Source organism: Cinclus cinclus, chromosome 16 (genome assembly GCF_963662255.1).
Source record: "Cinclus cinclus chromosome 16, bCinCin1.1, whole genome shotgun sequence".
Taxonomy (NCBI): Eukaryota; Metazoa; Chordata; class Aves; order Passeriformes; family Cinclidae; genus Cinclus; species Cinclus cinclus.
In genome coordinates this window covers 10,922,269-10,928,856 of record NC_085061.1, presented here as the reverse complement: position 1 = coordinate 10,928,856, position 6,588 = coordinate 10,922,269, and positions in this window count along the sequence as shown.

Below are 6,588 nucleotides of genomic sequence, written 5' to 3'. Positions count from 1 at the left end.
GTGCTAGAGCTCGTTGTCTGAAGCAGCAGAATGGTGCTGCAGGGCCTGGCTGCTGCCCTGGCACAGGGAGATGAGGATGATGATGCCAGCCTGGGATGGGGGAGGCAGCCCAGCCCCCAGAGTCCCTGCCTGAGCCATGATGGGTGTAATCACCGTTTTTTCATACTCTGGTACTCATAAGTTGTTACATCTGAACCAGTAGAGTTCTGCTGGGTTTCTGGGGGGCTGAGTTGTGTTTGGAGAGGGAAGGATCCCCTTCCTCCAGCTGTGCTGAGCTGCAGGAGGATCTTACAGTGCCTTGGAGGCTGCACCCAGGCACAGATCACTGTCAGTGCTCTATGGCAGAAAAAGCACCCAGGCAAATACAGTAGGTAACTTGGCAGCCAAGAAGTGGATGGTTTGGGAATTAACAGCATTTTTATCAGCAGACTTTGGTGTGTGTATTCCCAGGCTGCTTTATTGCTCAGGGCTGGGCTGCTTTACTGGTCCAACACTGGTTATTGCAACTTACTACTCTCAAGGGTAATCAGGTCCTGGGGATGATATTTGCAGTCGTGAGCTCTTTTCCTTCTTTTTTTTTCTTTTTTTCTCTCCCCCCTTTTTTTTCCCCCTAGATGCTGCTGTTGTGGAGCTGGGGCCCTGTCAAACCTGTTATCTTTGAACCCATCTGTCCCCATGAGGGATGGAGAGCTGGGCCCTGTCCCAGAGGAGGAGCTCTGGGGTGCTCCAGGAGGGAACCATGGCAGTCATGGCTCCACTTGTATCTCCTCCTGTCCCTCTGAGCTGCCCCTTGCCTTTGGGATGGGTGACTTCAGTCTCCCAGGAGCCCCACTGCTCTTTGCATGTGCCCATCCCCGAGGTGTCCTGAGCAGCCTGGTGACAGGTCCCATGATGCTTTCCTTGGGAAGCCATTTGAGCGCTCAAATCGAGAAAACAAATGTCTCATCTTATCTTTTTGTTTCGATCTGTGGGTTTTTTTGGAACTGGCAAATTTAAACTGTTAATCAGGGTGTGGGGGAAGAGCTTTGCTCTGAATAATGAGGTTGGTCCCTGCAGGGTTTTGCTTAGGTAAGCAACTTTATCAAATCATGGAGGATACCTGAACCTTTGGGCTATTACTGCTGGATTTACTCCTAATGCAGGTCAAAAATAAAATTAAAAAAGGTAATTGTGCATGTGTGTGTCTCATTACCCTGCAGTTTTGTAAAGCAGCTCCGTGGTAAAGGAAGAAGCTGAACAAACAACTGGGCAAGCTGTGAGATGCTTAGATTAGGGCAGTTGCCTGGTGAGGAAGTTTATGCTTGTGTTTAATCAGTGATGTTGGCTGTGTAGGGCTCAGATTTGGCCTTGTCAGCCTCTGGGCTTGTCAGGAGGAGAGATTTGGGAAGCAAGACCAGGGAGAGATATACATGCATATCTCAGTCTTATTTTTTAAATATGTATTTTAGGTGTTAAAATGGCTTTCCTGGCTTTCCTTGTCCTTTGCTGCTTTATTAAGGGGAGTGATGTGGCTTAAACTGAGGCTTCCTGCGCTTTGGGCAATGGCCTCCTCTCTGAGCTGAAACAGAGGGAAAATGGTTTGCCCAGTGCAGGTAGGAACCCTGGACAGGTAATCCTCACCATCACAAGGACTTGGAGTGACAGGACAAGGGGGTAATGGCTTCCAACTGATACAGAGTGGGGTTAGATTCGACATTGGGAAGGAATTGTTCCCTGGGAGCGTGGGCAGGCCCTGGCACAGGTTGCCCAGAGAAGCTGTGGCTGTCCCTGGATCCCTGGCAGTGTCCAAGGCCAGGTTGGACAGGGTTTGGAGCAACCTGGGATAGTGGAAGGTGTTCCTGCCCATGGCAGGGTTGGGATGGGATGAGCTTTAAAATCCCTTCCAACCCAAACCAGTCTGGGGTTTATGGTCCCCACCATGAGCAGCTCTAGGTTGGAGGGAAGAGAGGACTGCTTCATTTCCCTGCCAGTTCCTGGGACACCCACTGCCTTCTCAGCACTGCTCTGGTCTCAGGGGAAGCTCCCAGAGGTTTGGGAAGAGGCCCCACAGCTTGTTCCTATCAGAGACATCTCTCTGACACAGCAGAAGTAAAAACAAAGAGCTCTTCTTCGGTGTTTACTTTTATTTTTAGAAGACAATAAGTGAGCGGAGGGATCTGAAGCGGAAATGTTGGCTCCCAAGTCCAGGCCCCCCCTCCACCCTCGCCAGGAAGCTCATGCTGCACGTGCGCCCGGCTGGGATGTTTGTAGACAAAGAGTTTCTTGATGCTTATTTTTCCCTCCCCCTCCAGTTCCCTTGCCCACAGGCAAAGAGGATTTGCTCTCTGACATGCCGGAGTGTGGCAGGGAGCGGGGCTGTGAGCGCCGGGGCAGCGCAGCCATGCCGGGCCATGCCTGTTAGCAGCCTTGGGTGGCAGGAGAGCTTCCTGATTCTTCTGTTTCCTCAGATCAGTGAATTAAGCTGTTGTTGCATGGTGCTGGTGGTGATGAGGATGGGAGGCTGAAGTGGCTCCCACCCCTCCTTGGCGTGACTGACCTGGACGGAGCTGGCGCTTCCCAGCTGAGCCTGGCGCGGGTGCCCGCGGTGCTCCTGGTGCACAACGAGTACGTAACCCTGTTCCTCTGGCTCCTTTGCTGTGCCCCTAGGGTGCTGGGGTGTTCCATGGTGTTGCAGAGTGACACGGTGATGCTGGTTTGTGTGAGGCTCCTTTGTGTTGGCTCTGGCCAGGAATCACTGACAGCTCCTGTGATGCCCCTTTTCTTCTTCCACCAAGAAGAGATGCCGTGAAGAGTGAGAGATGTTGTTCTCCTTGTCATGCTGGTGAGCAGGGATGTGGCTGTGCTGGGTTGTGTTGATGAGGCACACAGCCTAGCCCTCTGTTCCAGACTGTGTGCTCCTCTGTGAGCCGGGCTCTGCCCAGGGACACACGGCCTCTTGGTGCTTTGTTTGGAGCCATGTGAGTAGTGGTGCTTGCTGTCCATGGGGGTTGGAGTTTTCTCTGTGCCTGTGATGTCTCTTCTGTGTCTGTGGCAGAGGAACCCAATTTGAAGCAAACCCAGGGTAGTGGTAGCTCTGGAGTGCCAGGTGCTGGAGCAATGGGCAGGTGCCCTTTGCAGCAACTGTGGCCACATGTGGGGGCTGTGTCCTGCCATGGTGCTGGGGACAGCTTAGCCAGGGCTGTGGCTGGGTCATGTACAGAGAGAATTCATGTTTGGGCACAAAAGCAGCAAAGGCTCTTTCATGCAGCCTGTGACTGTCTTAGCGTGGCACGGTCCCTGCTCTTCATGGTCTGGTCCCCTCGCACAGTTCCAGCTGGGATCTGCAACGTCTGGAGCCAGCTCTGAAAGCAAAGGGCTGACTGCCTTTGCAAGGAGAAGGAGGGCTGCTGGTTGGGAATGAAAGGGAAGAGCTGCTGCTGTTTTGGGGACATAGTGATGCAGCCTACCCTTCCTGCTTCTGCCAGGGTGTGGCTGCCAGCTCACTATCCAGACGGGCTGCTGGGTGCCTGGGATGGCTTGTCCTGCCTTGCTCTGCATCCAGAGAGACTGTGTCTTGCCTTTAATGAGTTTTCTCCATCTCCTCGATTTGGCAGGGAAGGGAGTAGCTTGTTCCTGAGTGTCTGCCAATCCTAACAGAGTGAGTATTTTACATGGACTGCACAGCAGTCCCCATTCCTGCTGGGCAACAGCGTGGAGGGCAAGCTGCAGAGGAGCAGGGCTCTGTCCTCTCTGGAGGGTGGAAAGCAGTCTCTGGCAGCTGTCAGCTCCCACCTATGAGCTCCTCCAAATGCTTTTGCTTCTGTGGCATATGGGGTTAATTCCTCTTGGATTCTGGCTCATGCCCTGTGTTGGTCCTGTGGGTCTGGTGCTGCCTGCTCTGCTCTTGGAGGGTCTAACCCACAGCAGAGCAGCAACCTTCTCAAACCAAGGTCCCTTTGATCTCAGCCTGGGGAGCAAAGCCCAGCCCAAGGGGCTGTGTGTGTGCACTGTTTGCAGTGTATGCAGCACTGTTTGGCTAGTCTCTTGCCCCTCTGCTGCAGTATTGAGATGTTGTGTTGCACCAGCCTATGAGTAGTGTGTCTGTATCCCTTCTGTGGACAAGTGCAGCTCTGCTCCCTCCCTGAGCTGGGGGAAACTTCATAACTCACAGCAGTGCTGTGCCAGATCCCCACCCCAAGATGGCTGTGGCAAGAGTTTATGGCATTGTCCTTAATCCACATGAAGCTTGCAAGTTTCTCCATGTTTTGTTTCGTTCTCTTTTGGAGGTACCTGCTCTTGTAAAGGGTGGGGGGATTTGGCAGCTTGGGCAGCCCCTTTGAGGGCTGCAGGGCTGTGCAGTGTGTGTGACATCACGCTGTCCCTGCCCAGGGACATGGGGCTCCTGGTATGGTGGGGTGAAGCTTTCCCCACCTACAGGGTGGGTAGGGATTGAGAGTCCTGCCCTGTGCCAGCTCCTGCCAGGTGCTCTGGATCAGGATGGCTGCAGAGCCTGGCACGGCTGCCTCCCTCCTCCTGTCTGAGCAGTGACTGTGTAAGTCTCACTTCCTCCTCATTAAGTGCTTAGCTAGTGGCACATACAGTAGTTAAGGGCGCAAAACTCTTTTAGTGACTATGAATTAAAAGCAAGACCAGCCCAATTAAAAGCAAACAAAACCAGCCCAAGCTCCAAGGAATTCCTGAATGGTGTGTATTTGCACTTGGCAAAAGGGGTTTTTCTCTCCTTTCCTTTGAAGGAACCTGCTGAAGTTGTTTATTTCCTGGCTTGCTTGGCTGGGACCATTTTATGCAAAGAAGTCAAAATCATTAATGTGAAAACAAGAGGTTGTTGGGGCCAGCAATCGTCACTCAGCAATCAGTCACTCAGCAATCGTCACTCTGTAAGTACTGCAGAAGATTTGGTTAAAAATTCAGTGACTGGGCCCTGTATGAGCGCAACCCTCTTTTGAGAGAAGACAGGTGGGGTTGTTTCTGTAAGGGATCCTGTGTGGGCTGTGGGTTTGTATCCCTGGCTGTCAGTGCTAATGTCCTGGAGTATGGAATAAATTCTCTTCTGGGAAGCAGCTGCTGCAACACCACGGCACCAAACCTGCAGTGAGCATCCTTCTGGTCCTATGCACATCTGGACAGTTTTACTTTGTCTGATAGAACAATTTCCCATGTCCTGACAGCACTGGAAAAGTGGAAGGAATAACCCAGGTTTTGTGGTAGCAGAGCTTTGCTGCTCTTTGGCTCTGTCCTGCAGTGACAGCAGCAGGGAACATTTCCCAAGGTGGGTTTGTGCCCAAGCACTCTCTCTGCAGAGGGAAAAGCCAGGTGCCTCTCCAAAGTGGGAGGTGTGGGTGCTCATAGCTTCCTGCACGTACTTTCCTCAATCTCTTGGCCCTAGCTGGACAAGTTTTGGAGAGCAAAGGTATGGCCAGAGGTGCCAAAACAGGCTCTGGGGGAGACAAGATGCAGCATCCCATCACAGCTCCTTTTGGGTCTTTCCTTAAAGGGCAAAAAACCATTTCCATTCCATGAAAATTTCAATTGCCTTGTCCTGGCTATGGAGGAGATGTACTGCTGTGGTAAAACCTGGTTTTGCACAGATTTGGGAGGAGGGCTCGAAACCACTTCTTCCCACCCTGGCTGCTCTGGTTCCCAATCCACAGCCACAAGAGGGTTTTGAAGTGCCCAGCACCCACAGGAATCTGATCTGCCAGGTCCTGGCAGTGAGCCCTGCCCAGCTCTGTTACCATTATGAGGGGTTTGCCCTCAGTGGGCTCATCTCTGGGTGCTGGTGCCAGGACAGGGGTAGAGAGCACAAACTAAAGCGCAGGAATTACACTTAAAACACCAAAAAATGCTGTTTTAGTGAGCTAGTCCCAGAGAGGCTGTGGAGTCTTCAGCCTTGGAGATATTCAAAACTCAAGTAGAAGCTGTCCTGAAAACAGTAGCTGACACTGCTGGGAAGGGTCTAGGCTGTGGGAATCTCCAGAGGCTCTCACTACCCTCAGCCATACCATGATCTTCATTCTTGAAGCACCAGGTGAAGCTGGTTCCTGTGACTGCCACCATTTGAGGAACACCTCCAGCTGCTTTGGCTCTTCCCCACCTTCCCTCCTTGCCTCGGGACCTGGGGCTTCTGGTCACTGGCAAGCTGAACATAGATATGAGTCACAGTGTGCCCTGGCAGCCAGGAGGATCATTATGTAATGAGGTGCACTGGCCCAGCATCACTGAGTTAGGGAGGGTATTGTCCCTGACTGGGGCAGCCTCACCTCGAGTGCTGGAGGCACTCTGGGGCACCACAGTATCAGAAGGATCTAAAAATATTAGGGAGTGTCCAAGGGGAGGGACACAAGGATGGGGAAGGGTCTCAAGGGGAAGTCATAGGAGGGGAGGCTGAGGGCACTGGGTTTGTTCAGCTGGAGAAGAGGAGATGGAGCACAGAGCTCACCTGAGCTGCAGCTCCTCCTGAGGGACAGCTCTGATCTCTGCTCCCTGTGACAGGGACAGGAAATGGCTGGAGCTGTGCCAGGGGAGGTTTAGGTTGTGTATCAGGGAAGGTTCTTCCCTCAGAGGGTGCTGGCACTGCCCAGGCTCCCC